Below are 21,108 nucleotides of genomic sequence, written 5' to 3'. Positions count from 1 at the left end.
AATGTCATTAGAATAAGATGTTCTGATTGTGTGTTATTAAAGCAGATGCTTCCATCTGCACTGTACTGTGGAATAAAATTATGATTCACTATATTCAAGAGACACTTGAATATGTTCCCCTGTCCAACTAAGACTTCTGAAGTAAACTTTGGGTCAAAAATAGGGCAAACTGGAAACAAAATTACTTTTTTGTATGAGCAGTAGAGACAGAAATAAGAAGGCAATCCCCAGCTAAGTCACCTCTGAATGGGGAGACCAACCCAACCTGTTTCCAGAAGAAGATAAAGGAAAACAGCAGTTCCCATACTGTAAGTGCTGGAAATCCAGATTAGAATGCAACAGCTTAGATTTATCTTCAGTAATTACTTTAACTGGCACACAATCTGTTGATCTTAAAGAGTATGAGGACCTAACCAACAAGTGAATCATTCTCTATGAATATTCATTCATGTTATGTTGCTCTAATGAAAACAAGACGCACAGTCAGCAGAGGCAGGCTTTGGACCTCTGTCTTCCATCAGTGTGAACTGACTTTGGTCATTCAGCCTTATTTCAACCCTCTACTTTAAATTCAAGATTTTGCTGAAGGACAATCAGGCCTGCTGATCTGTTCTCTCCAAATTCATATCTGCTTCAGGAAACCATCATCAACTTAGTACCAGTATCTTCGGTGATATGCAAAAGACTTCCCATACAATCGCCAGTTCACACTCTGCCATTGCAACTTTTTGGAAGTCAGATACATCTTTTAGCATTCAAGGAATGCTGTCTGCCACATACTATCTGGTCACCATCAGCTTTCTTATCTTCCCCCCCCCCCCCTAAAAAACGCTCTGGTTTTCCCTGTATTCAGTTCTCAGCTTTTATCTTCAGTTACTTCAGGTTTTACCCGGAAAACTCAGCTAAATGGATAAACACACAATTTTTATGTGGACATGAAATAAATATAAGATTATATTTTATGCATCACATTCACAAAGTTGAGAAAACCACTAATGGTTACCCATTTGTTTGGTGGTAATCTGACAGAGAAATAATGTCCTGTCTTATGGATGCAAAGATAAATTTTCCTTTTTGATCAGTATGAAAATATACAGCTTTTTGCTCTCAGCAACTCTGGGTCACAGGTCTTCCAGAAATACTAGTAAGCTACAGAATATTCATAAAAATCTTGCTTTACGGGTTATCAAATTAGAGTTTAAAATCCAGGTCGTGCTTACAGTCCTTTAAATGCCTACATTGTAACTTGGTAGCTGCACAGTATAAACACAAATTGACCTAAACTGGCAACAGTGCCATCAGGGTTTACTTTTTATATTTATTTCAGAAAGAAATTATCTTTGTAATTTAACTTTGTTGTCTACATCAATGAATTGCCAAATAAGAGCTATTGGGAAATGGTTTTATAGCAAATAAACACATGAAGATGCAAGGAAACAAAAGTAATGTTGAAGGTCGCAGAGACTTGAAATAAAAACATCATGCTAAAACTTATAGGCAGAGGCATCTAGCTAAAAAAAAAATAAATAAAAAGCACCTTTATTTTGTTGCTTAATGTGCATCTATTTAGAAGAGAGCTATGTAAAAACTGTAAAGGTGTGACAGGAAGAAATTCAAGCTGTCACAGTTTATCAAAGACATGTTATCACCTCAGAGCTGGTGCTTAGACAAAGATAAAGAAGAGATTGTCCAAGGGTGGGAGTCTCAGTTTCCTCATATCTACAGAGTAGCAGGTGAGTTGATGGCACTGAACAGACAAAAGCAAACTGGGGAAAATTTAGAGAACTTAAAATAATTCATGGCTCAAACTTTCTTAGTTTGAGTCAAGTTACTGAAGCAAAGTTACTTCATAGCCATGAACTGAAGTCTGGTAAGTGATCAAGTGTGCCTCCAGGGGCAGCCATTGCTGCTAAACTTTATTCAGCAGCTTAGGAAAATTTCAAGATCATACCTTAAGAAGTTGAAAGGATCTCTGACAATGAAGTGGCAAATAGACAATAAACATCTCCAAAGACTGAATGATGCCACTTGACTGACAGAAAAGTGACTTCTGAAGGTTCTAGTCTACTGCCCTAAACGATGGCATCTGTTGTATTACTATTTCTACACTACTGGATATTTCTGGAAAACACAGAAAAGCCTTTCTTTGTACAGCTTGTTGGATGCTGACATGTTTGCACCTATACTGAGTGATCATTATCACAAAACACATTTCCTTATCCATAATTCTCTGCTTTGATAAACACTAAATCATCATATTATAGACTTCTAAAGCAAGGAGATGGTTTCATCCTATTCCTATAATTATCTTTTTGGGGGGAGGGGAATTGGAGGACGGTGGATTTTTTGCTAATAAGCAAAACCCCACTGAGGCTCTGTTTTACCTACATGAGGTAATCTTTTGCTAATCTTACCAGGTCAAGGCTGTTTGAGCTTAAACAAATCCTTAGCTGTGGGGAAAATGAGCTAAGTTTCTGGTCTGCCTCTGAGTAGCCTAATAAGAGTGAAAGCAGTGTATAAGTGCTTTATAAGGTTTTGTGGGAGTTTGTTTGTTTTGAAGAGAGAGACCAGAAAGAGGCAAACAGGAAACAAGTTAGGTAAACGAGGGCTAGAAGCAGGGCTGCACATGGAAAAACAAACAGGTGGCTCAGTAACTTCTGTTCTGTTTCATTTTCCCATCTTTTGCACTCAGAGGACATCGTCCCCCTGCCATTCCTGCCTGTTTGCTGACCCTATCAAAGTGTTCAGGGGAGGTGATTCTCAAGGTCTCCACTTACTCTCTTCCATCTGTTCTCTTCCCATTCTCCATTCAAACACACTCTTCCACATGAGGTCACATTATGATGCCTTAGAGCCTGAACAGTCAGTCCAGAGAAACCAAGAGACTCAGTGTAACAGGCATGACAGGAAACTGGGAGAATTGATTCAAGAGCCCAGAAAGCACTTCTCTAGTCTATGCCTACATCAATATATTCTCCCTTTGTTTACATACACACCCACCCTGATCACTTGTCCACACTGCTGGTCCCATGTGAAGACAGATGAAGTGACATCAGATACAGTAGGGGCGAGGGGAGGATAGTGCTTATGATCTCATCTTATTTCTTTCCTATTTCCTTCCTGTCCTCCCTGCTTATAGCAGAGTCCTCACATGGATAGGGTTGCTGGAGTGAAATCAAGATGGTAGCAGCAGTGCCCTCTGCCATCAGTCCTCTAATTCCTCTACTTTCTGGGACAGCAGACGAAAGCAGCAAGGGAACATGGAATCAGGGAACAATGCTCCCAGCCCAATTCCTACCACACTTCAGTCACACAGATTAAGAAGTTTCTGCCCCCTCCCTTTAATTTGGGCCTTCCATAGGGCAGAGTCCCAGATGAATGACAGATAAACTGCTATATGTTTTGCCAAGACACTTGATTACTAGCTGGCTTAGGTAAATAACGCATTTAAGTTTTCTAAAGTGATGCTAAGATTAGTTTGAAACTGTTACAGGTGTGTCATATGTCTCTACAGCAGATACATCAGCAGTCAGTGGTAAGACTAGTCTTGAACTATCCCTCAGCTCAAGTCTTGTTACTGGGGACTTGAAATTATTTTATATACTACAAAATTTTTTTACATATTATTTTTCCTCACATTCTGGTACCAAGCTATACTTGTCCTCAAGATGAAGCTAAGGTTCTTTTGAGTTCTACCTCTGCTCTAATTGACACTGGGTTTCCTTCAGGTTCAAGAGGCCCTTATAATTGCTCCCAGCTGGAACTATGAGCAAGTGGACAGAAAATCCATATCATTTAAATCCAATACATATTTACTTTGGTTTGTCCCAATTTGTCCTTTCACTCTCCTAGTACACTTAGTTCTACTCCCAACATTTCCCCATTAGGAAGACAGAAGGAAGCATAAAGATTCATTGGTTTTAGACAAGTTCATACAGCAGACCCAAGCAAAAATCAGGAACACAAGCAAAGAAAATCAATAAACTTGGAAAGCTGAAATTCTGCTTTCTTTACTCTCCCATCTACTCTTTCCACATTTCCATACAAGTTTCAGAATGAAGTCCTTCATGCACCTCGTCACATATTCCTGCTTAAAAAACCCCAAAACAACAAGAAACAACAGCAAAGAGCTCCTCAGTATACCCCCTCCTGCCAAAACCTTAAAATTAAAAATATGAAATTGCAAAGGACCTTGATGACTGTGGAAATACAATGCCTTCTACATGCAAATCTTCAAAAGCACATGTTGCACTGCACTTACGTACAGTGCAGTTACTGACATACCAAATTGTTACTTAGCATCTTATTCTGCCCCATGCAAAACTGAACAACTGATGATACACAGATGGGTGTAATTCCTTATCCTTCTTGCAAATGTTTAAGGGGGAGGTATTTTTATCATAGCAGCACGATAACATGAGTGCTGGCCGATGGAACGGGAGATCCCCTTGACATCCCCTCACACTCCTACCTCCCTTATCTCTGCACTGCTAAAACACCCACTAAAGTTTAAAACAGCCACTTTCATCTTCCAGCTGTTCTTTTCCGAATATCCTTTGAACGATCTTATTTCCCCACTGCGACGACCCAGACGACCCACATACCTCTTCTTTTTTTTTCCCAGTTAATTCTCAAATACAGACTGGGGGCGGCGGGGGCGGAGAACACCTCGCTTCCACTTCAGAGAACTTGGCGGCAGCTGGATGTCATTACCGACAGCACCGAACCGACCGTTCCATGCCAGCAGAGCGGTGTATTTACTGAACCGCCAGCCGAACTCGAGTTTCGGAGCTGCGAGGATAAATATTTAACTTACAGGAGCCGCGGCTGTTTAAAAACCCCTCCCGGCGGTGGGGAGCGCTGAACTCCCGCGGCAGGGCAGAGGAGGGAGAAGCAACAGGTTCGGTCCCCCCGTTTACACACCGACCAAAGCGCCCCGCTGACCTGCTCCTGCTCCTGCTCCTGCCCGACGGCGCCTCCGCCGCCTCCGCAGCGCCGCGCCGGGACAGCCGGGATAGCTGGGACAGCCGGGATTGCCCGGGATCGCTCTCCACCGCCTCCTCGCGCCGGGGGGACGCCCGGGGAGCGCCCGAATCCTCCCCCGCAGCCCGTCCCGATCCTTCCCGACCCTGGTCCCGATCCCGACCCGGCTCCGCTCGGGGCCGCCCCCACGTGACAGCGCCCGGCGCTCCCGCCCCCCCTCGCGGGCAGGTGCTCCAGGGAATTTCTGCGCGAACCCAACCAAGGGTCTGGAAAATTTGCCATCAGTTTCTGAGTTTTATTCTTCGTGTCGTTATTGCTGGAAGAAGAACTATTGACTAAAACTACGTTTAGTTTATTAACTAAAACATTCTACCCGGCACTTCTTCCCGCATTCCTGCATACCAGGGATTTTCTAGGTTAGCAAAAACATTATATTATTAACAGAGGAAAACAATACACTCTTTCTCCAGAGATTTAAAAATCAAGTATTTCTATACTTAAAGCGCTTCTCATCTACTTTAATTCTACTAATAAAACAATAGCATGGGTCATTTATATTAATAAAAGCGTTTCATATCATATTCCTGTTGACTCCTGTTTAAAAAACATTCTCTGGTGTTCTGTTTATGATGGCAAAAATCTCTAGTACAGGAAGTCTCCAAGGAAGCAAACATTAAACAAAAACTCACGCTCAAAAAGTGTAGGATTTTCTTGCACCTCTAGAGATTCCTGGATTACTTCTAGAAATGTGGAAAGTGCTGCAAGTTTTAGTCCTTGGGAGTTTGCTGGTCACTGAGTGCCTTACTGATCCAACGTCTGATAAGGGTTTCTGGTGACCAAACAGGTCATCCCACCTGTGCAACACTGACGCAGCTCTTTCACAGCATTGTGTGTGCCAAGTACTTCTGATGATGTCATTTTTCCAGTGAGTTGGCAAAACAAAATTAACCATTTAGCAGAAAGTGAGATAAAGAGTTGGGAGTCACAATGTAATTAGCGCACACTTTTCACTGTGTGGGGAGTGGTTGTATTTAACAAGCACAGTTTGTTGTCTTCCTTCTATGATGATGCTTTCACCTAAATAGTCTAAGCATGTTTAGTATGCACGATGTTTTAATGTAATTTTGTCACTTATAACAACCTACCTGAATTTTAGAATCTCTTTTTGCCTGACATAAGCTTCCAGTGTATTTGGAATGTTGAAACATCTCGTTCCCTGTTACCAACTGATGCACTCTCTGACCTTGGAAGAATTATTTATTATTTCAGTTTTGTTTTAAACTTGCACGTAACACCAAAACTATGAATCACACACCAGATATTCCAGATAAGGAATTGGACCTCACGTACAGAGAAAATATGCCCAAGGTGTAAGAGGGAGAGAATGGGAAGTGAACGCCTTTGAAACATCTCTGAACATGCCGAAGAATAATTAAAAACTGGCAAGAATCCATGGGCTGCGTATTAACTTGGCTTTTGAATTTTTCTTGTCTTTCCTCCCAGCTTTGAGGTAGTCATCTTACATGGGTCTCGTAGAGGAGTGGTGCAAATTACAGTGGTTGATAACATTTGCATCTTTTGTAATACTGATACCAAAAATTATATACCAAAAATGATATAGCACTGCTTGTTGCAGTATCCTTAAACCATTTAGGAAAGAGTCAGTGGAATTTAGAAAAATCTAGGTGAAGCTGAACAGCTTTTCAACACCAGTCTGGTTTCCCCTGCTTTTCCCCAGCTCACTGGAGGTCTAGGACAGGTGTCTGGGCAACTTTCCATGTGATAGAAGCAGTATCTGGGACATAATTTGCTCTGTTATGACCATGTAGGGTTGTTACCTCCTTTCTTGTTTATTCTTGACCTGGAATAGCCAAAACCCTGCTGGTACATGCTGTACCCCAGTGTTGGGTTGGGAAAAGCAGTGTCAGCCAGTGCACGGGAAGGCGAGCGTGGCCTTGCCCTGGTGCTGTGAAGGGGAAGGGCCTGGAACAGAGAGGCTCTGCAATTACTGCCACTCCCTTGGGAAGGACAGGCAGAAGCAGAGAGAGGCTGAACAGCACAAGCACAGAACACAAAACACTGTCCTGCTGCTGCTGCAGTGTTCACGTGCCATCATTTTACAGTTCTGTTTCTGTATTTCTTAACGTTATATTATTGCATCACTGGAAAGCAGAGAGAATCCTAATTTCGGGCTCCCTTAAGCTTTTTGTTCCTGTCTATCCTGTTTAATATCACTGTAAAAAGTTAATTAATTCTGCATCTCTCTCAGTGTAGCGGGTTTCAGAAGCACTCCCTCAGCTGTCCTGCCCTCTTGGCTAATTACCATTCCAGAAGTCCCCCCTTCAATAAGAGTGGTTTGTTTCTCTGTTGCAGTGGTGCAGACTCATGACTGTCACAAAGCTGGCATTGTGTTAAGTCTTTGCCTCTCTTATATAACAATGAAGTTTATTCAGTGAGAGCAGAATCATCCTTCTCGGAAAAGACCTAAGAAAAAAAAGAAGTTAGGAACCCCAAAAGAGGACGCTGCTGGACATTGCTTTATTGACCATCTTCATTTCTTCCATCTCAAAAAACGGTGCAAAGCTGTCTGTAAGATCCCATGTGTTGCTCTATAGCAGTTTATCTTAACTAGATATAAAGACCAGGGTTTGTTTTTTGTTGTTAAAACTTACTGAGCAGAACTGTCTGAGTTTCTCTTCCTCAGTGTCACGTTATGGTCCCTCTGACAATGCTGGGAGACCCTGTGTTTCAGTTCAGGCCATATTCCTGATCCTACAAGTGTGCCTGATTGGTGCTTAGGCTTATGCATTTGGTGGTTCTTTCCTAGTGCTGTTTGGTCCATTACTGGATTATGCAGAAAAGTGGCAAAATGGCTCATAATCCATGAAGGGTAAGGGCCAAAACAGACACTTAGATGAGGGCTCTAAGTGACTGTGCTCCCTAGATAGAAACTTGTGGCTATAAGGCAGGAAAAAACATCTATGTTTTGATACATCAGTTTGCAGCATGTTCCAAATTACTGGTTTATTTGCTGAAAGGTTTTTATAAAGCTTTAATTTCCCTGTTTATAAAACAGAGTAAATTAGCTGCAACTAATGTAGTCTAAATTCAGTCCCAACCACTCTGATATTTTACTATCAATTCATTCAAAAATTCTCATAAGAGATACCTGAGACCTCATGTCCTTCTTTATCAAAAGCTTTGTTTCAAAAAGACTATAGCAAAGATTAGTCAGAGTATGGTTTCATTGCTTTCCTCAAATCACAGTCCTCATAGTCTGTACAGGCTTTGAAACATCAACCTTAGAACAATGAATAAATACTGTGATGCAGGACTGTGAAAGCTGCAGTACTGTGTGATCTCTTGTTTGTGGAAAAAAAAGCAATCCACTTAAATGCTCAGAGATTGCTTATCGTGTAAACGTGGTTAAATCAGCTGTAGATAGGAAATAATGTATTGAAGAATCCTTCCCCATTAACTCAGTACAGCTAATCCATTATGTCTCATTAGAAAGCATAGCCTGCCTTATCTTTAATAGAGATTTGTGGCCAGTCATGTCACCAATTTCCTCTAGTAAGGTGCACAACCTTCTCTCGCCCTTCAAAACTTTTTCTAGCATATGTGGTGTGCTCTTTTTTTAGTGTTTTTTTTTTTTTTTGTGTTATTTTTTCCCCCACCTGTTGTTATTTGGTAGAGTTCACTTGAAATATTCAAGATGAGAGTTTAAATAAAGAAATTTGACCTCTACATAAAAGTGCAATTGAAATTTTCTTGAAATCTTGGATAGCTACAGCTACTTGATACCAAAACAGAACTTACTACTTTTTCTTTTCCTCTGTCACCGTTTAGAGCATTATCTGTTCTGCAACAGAACATATGATATAAAAGTCTTCTTTTCAGGTATTTCTTACTAGGACAGATGAAATACACTTAAAAAAAATCCTTAATATATAGATAGTTTTGTTAGAGCACGCTATATTTGTTGAGCAGTTTCGTTTTTCCCCCCCAGTCCTCTCTTTGTATCCCAGAAGCTTTCACAAGCCCATGCAGTTCTTAAAAAAGGCTTTCAGGAAAGCATTGTTACTTTTGTTCAGCATTTTAAAAGACATTTAAGCAAGCCATTGATCTGGCCGCTCGCGTGTAGCTGATGGGAATGACACCTGAGCCAGGTGTAACGATCCAAATTTGGGCGGCGGTGCTACAAGGACTTAGCGCCATCTCGTGCTCAGATTTTAAATCACACACGAGTCATCCTAAGAGTTTTTGGGATGAGCGGTTTTGGCCCCCCGGAAAACACTACCTCCATGTGTTGAGGCATTTTATAAATTTTGGGGGTAGCAAGCCTACCATAGCAAATTAAAAGCTAATGGAGGACAGCTGATATCTCCTCAGGCAGACACAGCTGTTTATAATGTTTCATTTGCTCTCACCATCAGGCAAAGGCCTTCTAATTGTAGCTTGGAAAATAGAGCTTGTACTGTACATCATGGATGAATGTATGTAGAGAATGCAGTCTCATATAAGCTGCTATTCCACCTACTGTGGTGAGGCAATGTGGAGTTGTGGGACTTGTTTCAGTCAGACTGAACTCATGACATTAGGGAATTTGACATTTGTCTAAATTTGTTGTATTAAAAAGTTATGGGGTAAAAAAACCCCACATGCTAGAAAGTATTGTGAATTACACAAGATGTTATTAAGCAATTTCTTGACTGAGAAGATATCCATTGTTCTATTATCTCTTCGTGAACTCTTCTGGCCAGCATTTGGATTTGATTCAACTAAGACTTTTTCTTTTTTTGATAAGATAGTTCTTATTTAAAAAAAAATAAACCATGAAATCCTGTACCTTCAAACATAGGAAAGAATGTAACAGCAGAAAAATTCCAAGTTCATCTTACCTGCAAGCTTTGAGGCAGAAGACAGGGGTCTCTGTCCACTGTTTTTTCCAGACAGTGTTCTTGGTTACTTCTGTCTGTGATTGGGATGGTTGCTATCACACGGTTCTTTTCCTCACAATCATGTGTACAGACACAGTAAGTCATGCCTTCACCTCTGCTCTGGAGGCAGACCTTGGGCAGCTCTGGCTGATGTGGTTTGGTGTTACAATTCAGTTAGTCTGATGAACAAAACACTCTGTGCTTGCTTAGCTGCAGAAATGAGCTGTGGTGTGTGACTTGTCACAGCTCTCAGGCAGGGAAGATTAGCTTAAGCCACTTTCATCTGAGCTCGACATTAGCCAGAGCAGACAAGGTCAGTCACTGTGACTCAGCTGATATGCAGGAACTCAGTCACATGCCTCAGCTCTTGATTTGTTTACTGATCAGCTGTCTTTTGGTGTTTTCTGATGTCTGCTGAGATGCGACTTCATAGAGGATAAATGATGCCTTCTGTGGAGATTAAAGAAGAGTGGGCAACTGCATAGCTGAGTCTCTGCTGATACACATCTTAAAATTATCTTAAGGTCAGTCTGCAAGCAGTCACAAAGGTCTGTTAGAAAAAAACCCAACCAACCAAAAAACCCAGCCCCCAAAGCCAACCCAACAACAGAAAAAAGCAGCAGGTCCCTATCTCTAATTCTTACCTTGGACCCAGTAGCTGATCACCTACATGAGTGTACCGTAGCATGCATGGCCTGGAAATTATGAGTAATTGACTGTGATTGACAAATCAACAGGAGCTCCCAGGTTTACAGTTTCCCTGGGGACATGTAGCTTGTTTTTACACAATACAGGTTTCCTGTCAAAGAATCCTTCTTGACTCTTTCTGTAATCTGAATTTTATCTATTTCCCCATTTCCTTTTTTCCCCTCTCTACCTTCAGAGATAAACTGTGTTTTTCTGAAACTTGATCTAGCATGTAAGACTTATTTTGTTCATTCACCAGACTGTTGACTTTCAACTTTTCTCCACTCTTAGGGTTTTTTGTTTTGTTTTTGATTGTTTGCTTTTTTTTAAGACTAAAATGTCTCCTCTCTCTGCCCTGCCTTTGAGCTGTAAGCCTGTTTTGCAGATGACTGCTCACATACTGGTCACTATACTTTCATTAGATTTCGGAAGTAACCAGAGAAATATATCCTAATGTGTTTTTATTTTTTAAATTAGCTAGCATAGTGATCTAAAGTCTCATACAACAAAACCTGACTGCAGCAATGTTAGTTTTCCAGTGTATGGCCTATAAATTTAAAGCTCATTATCGAGAAACAGAGTCAATTTTAGATGATTAAGATTTGAATTTATGGCAGATTTTATGTAAATTTGAAAGCATTAGTGGGGGACTATAAATAATGTCAGCCACTTTAAAATTCTTCTTTCTCTTGCATGGTCAAAACAAACCACCTTGCCCTCTTCTCTTAAATTTAGATACATATCTTGTGCACTTTATGATCTCTGCATAGATGAATGGATCTTATCACAAATGAAAGTCTCAGCATATGTTTCTGTTGGTTGGAAGCAAACAAATCAAAACCAAAGTCTTCTCTGTGAGCTGCCTATTTACACATTTCCAGTTAGGAAATCAGGGACGTGTTCCTTATGAATCATGCATTCTGCCCCCATCCCATAAGGGGAGCTGAACTGGTCTAAAACTCGTGGGTAGAAGCTGTACAGTCTTCATGCACCTTGGGACTGGAGCTGGTAGGGAAACAAGTTAAGTACCAGCATGAGAAAGGTGGTTTTTAGCTTGATCACAGTGCCACAGCTGCAGGAGTTTGGTTGATCCTGAGAAAAACCTGCCAATGACTCAGAACCCTGTTGTGATTTCACACTGATTGCAGCTATATAAGCCTCTAAATGAACTTGTCTCTGAAAACTAAAACTTGCCTTCTGTGCCTTGTTGTAGTTTCTGTTAGTTCAAACAAAAAGAGGATTAGTCATAGAAGTTGTTTATGAACACTGAATTTTGAAACCTGGGGAGTTAGCAAGCCCTTTCAGGTAATTTGTGGTTTAATTATGTTATACAGATTCAAACTTATATTTAAAATGTATGTGTTACTGTGTGTTATCATAACACTATTTTATTCTCTGTGTCTTCTTAATGTGAACTGTCTTTGACTTGCTATGTTAATAAATAGTTAGGAGATTCTATCTCCCAAAAAATCCTCTCTGAACAGGAAATAACTATGGTCAGTCATCTTTATTGTGGCTCTGATTTGTTTTAGAAGTGCTCTATCTTGATATGGAACTAGATTTTTTTTTTTTTTTAATGTATTTATAATTTATGGTCCTAATTGTTTTCCTAAACATGAACTTATGTCAAGTCAAAAGAAGTACTCCAGTATCAAAAACCTGCTGGTATGATAATGGCTGCATTTCTGTCATTGATGTAGCTTAAGACAGTTGCTTTCTGCATCCAGACCTGAATTGTATCTCACAGATTCAGCCTGAGAAATGTTTCACTTTTTGATATTGTAAATTACTTATGCCTGCTGTTAAGATCTTTTTTTTAGCTGATACATTCAGGAAAAGGTTCACTTCTTTCAGGCTCCTTTAAAAAACTCCTTTGGTCTTAAAGCCTAGTTCACCAGTCATACAGAAACTAGAACACTGACTTTATTCAGTGCAACTGTACAGAGATTAAATATTTGTTTCCCTGAAGGAATGGAAAGAATAAGGATATGAATTTAGTTCTCCTTTGTCGTGCCTGCACATTGTCAGATACCAGGATTCTCTTTCTGTGTACATACCACATTCCTTTTCAAAAAGTATTCATACCTTGTTTATGAGCATTCCTTATTGTTTTTCTGGTTAGTCAGTCATGTGATGTTGTATTTCCTCATCAAACAGCCAAACAAATTCTTTTAGCATAGACACAAACAAGGGTGAAATTAGAAGTGATGTTTATGGATACTAATACTTACAGTGTTGAAGTTAATTCAATGTTGTGAGTAGTATCAGACAAATATAATGACAGCAAATGTTAAGATAAATAATTCACCAAAATTTTGCTTATGGATATGATAATCAGCACCTTCCTTGCCCTATAATTCCATTAGAGGGAGTCAATAAAATGTATAGTAAGATAAACTGCAACTTAATTGTGCCACCTGGATTTCAGTGCTGTTCTCTGACTGATAAATCTTTGGAGGTTTATTTGCAGAAGTAGCTGGATGGTGGTGGGTGGTAAGAACTCAGATGTTTTTGTTTTAAAAAATTACATCTCTTCTGCTCTTCAAGGAAAAGATGGTGCTGTTATGAAATAAGCTTAAGATACATGGTTGTAGAGTTTTGATTTCACCTGGAAAACTATAATGGCTCATATGGATTGTTTTGTATTTGTACACTTGTGTACCTTTTCTTTTTTTCCTGCTTATGTATGTGCACTTGTGCATGTCAAAACATAAACATACAAGTTTCTGACCATTGCCAGCATATTTTGAACTTCTTGGGTAGAAAAAAAAATGTACATCCTTCATACCTATTGGTTAGTAAAACAAACATTTCATCTTTCAGTAAAAATTTGATAAGGAAAAACAGATTTATTCAAAGTGCATATTTAAAGTTCTGGGCTGCTCACTGTGAGAAAGACATTGAGGGGAGGCAGGGAGATGGTGGAGGGTCTGGACCACAATGAGGAGCAGCTGAGGGAGCTGAGGTTGTTTAGCCTGGAGAAGAGGATGCTCAGAGAGACCTCTACAACTCTACCAGGCAACTATTGATAGGACAAGAGGCAATGGCCTCAGGTTGCAGCACGGGAGGTTCAGTTTGGATATTAGGAAAAATTTCCTCACCAAAAGGGTTGTTAAGCATTGGAATGGGCTGTCCAAGGAACTTGTGGAGTCACCATCCCTGGAGGTGTTCAAAAAATGAGTAGATGTGGCACTTAATGCTATATTTTAGTTGACAGGATGGTGTTCACTTGACAATTGGACTTGATGATCTTGGAGGTCTTTTCCAACTTTAATGATTCTGTAATTCTGTATCATATAATTTATGGTTGGGGAATTAATGATATTTCTTTGAAATTTAGTAAGAAATTATTTGTTGATAAGACTGACTAGAAATGTAGTGGTACCAAATGTGCAGCAAGAATGGGAATATGTGATTTTTCTTATGATACCAATACTATGGGGGCAGGGGAAAAAAAGGATTCAGAGTAGCCTGGAGGTTTTTCCAGTTTGTCTACATGCAAGTTCTGTAAACTTAAAACAATACATTTTGACTTTACTGCTGTTATTAATCCTGAAAGTTTATGTTTGCATTTTATGGCCAAACAGTTGAATAGGAAATGCATTTTTTCTGGATGTACTCACTAGCTTCTGAAATGGGGGAGCAGACAAACAATTCATAGCATTCAGCAAAATTGCTTTTGCTAGAAAGATTACTGAAATAAATTTTTTTTGAGATACTGATAGGACATAACATTTTCCATGGTGATACAAGTTCTGCACAGACTTCAGAGGTGATTGCCTCTGGGACTGAAATACCTGATTTCAGATGGTTCCCTTTTTCTTTTTTTGCTTCTGTATAAAGAAGAGCTAAGGGTTTAAACCAGGTTATGAATCTTTTCTGTCAAAGCTGTTTCTACCAACTGTATATGTGGCACTGGAAAGCTGGCATTAAAGCAGTATGCATCTTGCAGACACATTAAAATTGCTTTTGGAAAAATACTGTGTGAGCATAAAGCCAAAGTAAATCTTTGCAGTTCTTACAGGGAGAGCCATCGTTCTGTATGGGACAGTATTGATTTTAAATTGAGTATATACACAGGAAATTATGTTGGCACTATCTTCTAATCCTCAGTTGAGTAAATGGACAGTAATAATGTAAGCAGTATAAGACTTGGCCTTTAAGAGGAAAAATAATTGGTTGTATGTGTTGTTTAAACTAAATAGTCTGACAAAACCGCTATATTTAAAAACTCCCCAAAGCATTTAATTCTTTCTGGGTGTTAATGATTACAGAAAGTTGCAGGTATTACATGGGATCAGAGAAAAAAGTACAAAATATAAGATCAGTGCTGCTCCTAAAAATACTGTAAGATGATTACTTATAAAATAGTATTTGGATAACAGATAAATGTGTAAGAAGTTTAGGATCTAATTCATTGCATTAGCAGCTAGTGTTCATATCTTTGATTCTTTCCTTTTCCAGCCAATTAAGAATAAGAAAATAATGATTAACTTTGAGATCACAGAACAATTAGGTGCAACAGTCCTCTATTTAAATGATCTTTCCTTGGACATTCTGATTGAAATACTGTTTCTAACCTCATTTATCACAAACATGGGACAAGAGAACCCAGGTAAGGATAATAAAATGATCTATTTTTCAATGATTGCCAGTCATATTTCAAATCAAATGAATGCAACATCAGACCACACAGACTGAGTGTCCCATATGCAAATACAGAAAAGCTGGTCTATTCAAGTGATTTTTGTCAGCTTTGGAGCTTCACCAATTTTCAGGAGGGGCACTGATTCCTAGAGAAAAAAATAGACACCTGACAATATGTTCATTTTTCTCAGTTAACTTGCCAGGATGGCTTAGATAGGGCCCCAGAGACCGCTCCTCCTCTCTGCAGGTAACTGCTCTTGTGATCTATCGCCTGCCAAAATTCAAGGTTGCTCAAACCAATATTGTTCCTGACAGTGGATATTGCGAGTCTCCTGCCACTGAAAATTTCTGAGATGAAAAGGTCTGTGCCAAGGCTCACTAGCCTTGTAGTCAGAGAACTTTGTGATGTTTAACCTGACTGCAGTTTGAATTATTTCTGACCATCAGTGATAAAGGGCACAGATGCTTCTCTTCTGCTTTGCAATAGCTTTTTACATATTTGAAGCTTGGAAGCTTTTTTGTAATTTTGAAAACCATTCCTGCCTAAAGGTAGTCTCTGCTCTTGTCCTTACGGAATTTTTCCTATTTTTTTCTGACCATTTTTCGGATGAATTTTGTTAGAAAGGCCAAAAGTTGAGTCTTTGATGACAGCTAAACTTGGAAAGAGTTGGTTTAGCACACAGAAAACAGCATTGAGGTAGCAGGAACTGGATATAATGCTTTGATAGTAGGGACCCAAGGCAGCAAACAACTGGGCCTCTGCTTAGCCTGTGTTAATTAGAGATCTCACTGTCCTCTTCATGAGGGTGGGTAAGTTCCTCAGTGTAGCAATTCCAAGTCTTTGAGCTCACAGTTTGTGAACACTTACAGGCTAAAAATGAGGACAGTCAGATCTAGTAAAGTTAGGATTGATAGTGTGACTTTCTGTGGCTATGGCTTTGTTTGGAAATCATATTAGTGTTTAAGGTAAAAATGCAATTAAAACAGCATTGGAAACTCCTTAAGTTAAACAACCTCTGTACTGTGTAGGTATTACTTTGTGTAGGGAAAACCACAGTTGCTTCAAACAAATTAAATTCAATATTTCTGTACATTCTTTATGACAACCACTGGAACCCCTGTGGCATACACAATGTAAATCATGAAAATACAACAGTTGGTTGTTGCACATACTAGTAAATAAATGTGTTTACTCCAGAATGCCAGAGATTTGTTTTAAAAAATTGACTTTATAAAAGCACATTCTTGCAGGTTTATCTAAACCTCCATACGGGTCTGAACAGAAATAAAAAAATCTGACTACTCCAAACAGGTCAAGAGAGTCCTATGTACAGACAAACATAACTTATTACAGGCATTATGAAAAAAAAATGACCAGCTCTCAAGATTAAGACATTTTTTGTCAATTTTGATATTTTCTGCTTCTCATCTAATTTAAAGGAAATCTAGGCCATAACATCCTCAAATTCTGATGTATATAATGGATTTATTTTATAAAAGCAAAGTGATGATTTAGAATATGTTTGCTCTGGGAATAAAAAACTAACCTGAACTAAATTGTTTTTCATTTTATTGGGACAGAAACACTCATGTAACACATTTTCTACTTCTAGAAGTTTAAGTAAACTAGTCAGAAACAAAGATGTATTTTCCTTTACAGGCCCAACATGTCCTAAAGTGGGTATTTCTACCGCTGCTCCCAAATGCTGGATCTTTCAGACTGTCATTAGTTGGATGAAGACAGTATTGGGAAATAGAAAATCAGGTCAGAGACTACTTAAAACTCCAAAAAATTAGCCATTTTAGAAGTATTTACTTTTTGAGATACTCCTAAAGGTCTATCAAATAACAAAATGTTTTCTACAGATATTTTTTTCCCTTGTTCCTCTACTCTTAAGAAACAGTTCAAAGAGCAGAAAGAAAAGCCTCAGTCTTGTAATCATGGAGTGGGCATTGACTCACTGCATGGGGTCAGTCCCACTGAGAAGTCAGCTCAAAATAAAAAGGAAAGGCAGATGGTTATCTGTAATAAATATGACACTCACATAGGGAGCATTTCAGAGATTTTTTTTTTTGTTACCCTTTTCCACATAAAGATTTTACTTGTTCAAAATTATTTTAAAAGGGGTTTCAAACAACTGTCTTTTTGAAATATTTTGCAATAATAAATTCCAAGGCAAATTAAACCCGGGGTTTATACTGTCAGTGTGAACAGCTGAAAAAACTGAGTAACATCCAGATATCTCCAACAGAAAACTTTTAAGGCTTTATAAATACATATATATGTGTGTGTGTGTGTGCACAACACGTATATTTGCACACATAACATTGGAAAATGTTGAGTCATAAATTAAACCTCCTCCTAATACTGAGAATCCTGTCATAATGGGCATGTGTGCACATCCCCTTTATGCTTTGTATGCAATCTCCAGATGACTTTATTCTCATGTCAGTGAGCACAAGGTTTTTTAATTGAAATTAACTGTTCATCTCAATCACAAGAGAAAATTTTTATACTTATAAGATATGAACAAAATGGAAAAAAAACTTCAATATTGTCTTTTTTTATACCTGTTTTACCATAACCCACAGTGAGAGGTATGTTTCTAAATTGATCTTGTTTCTTAGGGGAACTCCCCATATGATTTGCTAATTCTTGTGCATGGTCAGTTATTTAGTCTTATTCCTTAAAATGTCAGCTACTATTAGCAATAGTTTGTTTTTCTGAATGCCCTGTGTAGTTGCAGTAATGATGTCACAGAACTTATGGTATGTTTAATAGAAAAGGTCTCTAAGGAGAAGTGCCAGTTCCTGCACTTGGGTCAAGCATTGCTACAGGCTTGGGGATGAGTGGCTGGAAAGTTGTCTGATGGAAAAGGACCCAGAGATGCTGGTTGACAGCAGCTGAACATGAGCCAGCAGTGTGCCCAGGTGTCCAAGAAGGCCAATGGCACATGGCTTGTATCAGGAATAGTGTGTCCATCAGGACCAGGGAAGTGATTGTCCTTCTGTACTTGGCACTGGTGAGGCCACACCTCAAGCCCCATGTCCAGTTCTGAGCCCCACAGTTCAGGAAGGACATTGAGGTGCTGGAGTGTGTCCAGAGAAGGGCAATGGAGCTGGTGAAGGATCTGGAGCACAAGTCCTGTGAGGAGCAGCTGGGGAAAGTGGGGTTGTTTAGCCTGGAGAAAAACAGGCTCAGGGGTGACCTTATCACTCTCCACAACTCCCTGAAAGGAGGGTGTAGCCAGGTGGGGGTCAGCCTCTTCTCCCAGGCAATCACCGACAAGACGAGAGGACAGAGTCTTAAGCTGCACCAGGGGAGGTTCAGACTGGACATCAGGGGGAATTTTTTCACAGAAAGGGTTATCAAGCGTTGGAATGGGCTGCCCGGGGAAGTGGTGGAGTCACCATCCCTGAAGGTGTTTAAGGAAAGGCTGGATGTGGCACCTAGTGCCATGGTCTAGTTGACAAGGTAGTGTTCACTCAAAGCTTGGACTCAATGATGTTAGAGGTCTTCTCCAACTTAATCGACTCTGTGATTCTGTACATTCTTTTTTTCTGGGCTTAGGGTTCAATACAGTGCAAGTATAATAAAATGTTATTTTCTTATATGCAATGCAGAACCACGAAAAGTTCAAATAACTTAAAAAGTCACAGGTCTGGATTTTTGCCTTCAGGAGGAGCTATTTCTTCAGTATTAGGAGAGCTGCATCTTAACGATTTCGGTTCTGCAGTTTCTTTGCTGAGCTTCCATGCACTGTCTCTGCAGCCGTGTCCTCTGACTGGTGACCCTGGCACAAGGGGTGGGGAAAAAAATGCACTGCTACAAAGCAGGATGACAGTAGGCATGTAGTATTTGTGCTGCTTAGTGGTAAACCCATCTGTAATAAATATGTAGTGTGGGTTTTTCTTATATGGTGTCTGCTTGCATGAATGCTAATACAGGCTCACATCCTCCAGATCCAGGCAGATAGAAAAGAAGAGAAAGGAAGAATATTTTCTGAGGATCAAGCTTATCCTTGATGGGCACTCTAGAAACAAACCCAGTTATACTGACATAATTTACACTGTGCTCCCAGCATCAAGCTCTGCTGTACTGGCAAGTTGCTTTTAACATACAGTCCACAGATCCTTGGCATCCACAAAAAAGTAAGCAAGCACAGTGTTTTTAGAAAGCTTAAATTCATCACACGGGTGTCAACAAATCAGAGAAGGCTGAAAACCTTTCTGTCTGTGATAATTCTGATTGTTTCAAGTGCAAACAGGACATAATCCTCATAGATTATCCTGACGTGAGCCAGCTTTCTGCGGAAGGGTCAGTCATGATTTAATGCAGGAAAGGACAAGGTAACTTTGGTATCAGTGAAGAGGTGAGGGGCCTTTATGGCAGCCAAAGCATCAAGGAGTGCTGCCGTTGTTAGGAAGATGATGATCCTGCTGTCATAGCAGAGAGCACTGGATTCTACCCTGAGAGCTGCAGCAAAGCAAAAGAGCCAGCACAAGAGGGACCTGTCTGTTGAGACTGAACATGAAAATGCAGCTCTGAAAAAGCAAAAAGCCAGTGGTTCAGACGAAATGAGCACATGGAGAAGGCACACTGTGAGAGGACAAGGGCAGTAATGGATGTTATCTAGATGGTGAAGGTAGAGGTCATAAACTCATTTGTGTTTTTTGTTCCTGATGAAGACTTCTCTGTGTTCATCTCCTTGTACCAATTTCATTCCCATGGTAACAATCGTATCATCTACCTGAACTGGGAGTCAGTGCCCTCTTTCATGCAGTCTTGTCACGGCTTACTACTGCTTTGCCAACAGTGCTTTGTCCTTGCTTTTTGGAGACTTCTATGCTGGAGCAGATTATTCAGTTCAGATATTCGTGACCCTTTCCATTTCTGAACAGGCAGTCCTCACTTTTACCCTTTTTCATCCAGGAGTTAACCAAATGCCTCTTCTGACTTCCTCAAAAATATCTACTTGTGTGTTACCAGTTATGAAAATTAATGAGATCATATATATTTATGAGATTACCAAAAAGTTGGAGGAGAAAGCATGCTGTCTTTTTCTTACCTGAATGTGAATTGATCAGCAGCACAGAGCATATTCACACGCATGACTCTCTCAACTGTGTCATTGCTGCTGTAAGCCCAAGATACTCTTGTCACTTCAGTCTGCAAAATTCATATGCTACCCAAACCCACAGCCCATTTCCCAGCTTATTTCATGCTGCAGGACCAGTAACCTAATCTTTGTTGTGCTCCAGAAAGAGTGTGAGCAAGACTGAAGTGTTATAAGTTGTTCTTTATCTTTGTCATAGCTGTGGTGAAATGCACGTGGTGGAAACTCACAGATGAGTGCAGAGATCAGATCATACTTTGTGTTAGAGAACACTAAAAATATCCATGGGAATTTAGAAAAACAAAAGCAGTGTGAAAGTTCATCCTCAAAACTATAAAATAGAGCCAGAGCAAGCCTCAGACTCAAAAGAACTGCCCCCACCTCCAGGTCCCAAGGAACTCCTTCAGTGGCCTGCAACAGACTCCTTGTGTGGTGCTGGCACAGTGGCTCAAAGGATTCCAGCCCCTCTCCTCCCCTATTCCTTGGGGCTCCATGTAGAGGAGATGGAATCTCCTCACACTCCAGGGACAGAACCAGGTGATAGGGAAGAAGGGCCTTGGCAATGAGCAATTCTTTTATGGAGTGCTCAGAGACCTTGTGCAAGGTGGCTGTGTCTCCATCTCCTGCAGGTGGGAAGTCTTGGCCGCTGTCAGGCACAGGATGCTTTAAATTTATTATAAAGCTTGGATTTCCCAGGCAGCAAGGTTCAGTGAAGACCCTGCTTGAACTTTTGA

At 40.0% G+C, this 21,108-nt stretch overlaps 1 protein-coding gene across 7 annotated transcripts in view; it reads right to left on the bottom strand.

Moving 5' to 3' along the window:
* PPFIBP2 (PPFIA binding protein 2) overlaps positions 1–4,937 on the bottom strand; it is a 101,391-nt gene extending 96,454 nt beyond the window's left edge. For 4 of the 7 annotated variants that reach the window (XM_064657251.1, XM_064657253.1, XM_064657254.1 and 1 more), the window contains exon 1: positions 4,605–4,937. The gene's annotated coding sequence lies outside the window, so the exon portion shown is untranslated. The remainder of the gene's footprint in view (positions 1–4,604) is intronic. The other 3 variants (XM_064657255.1, XM_064657256.1, XM_064657262.1) reach the window with 1 other exon arrangement.
* Between the last annotated feature and the right edge of the window lie 16,171 nt (positions 4,938–21,108).

Source organism: Pseudopipra pipra, chromosome 6, assembly GCF_036250125.1.
Source record: "Pseudopipra pipra isolate bDixPip1 chromosome 6, bDixPip1.hap1, whole genome shotgun sequence".
In the NCBI taxonomy this organism is placed as follows: domain Eukaryota; kingdom Metazoa; phylum Chordata; class Aves; order Passeriformes; family Pipridae; genus Pseudopipra; species Pseudopipra pipra.
This window is presented reverse-complemented; position numbering and strand designations above follow the sequence as displayed.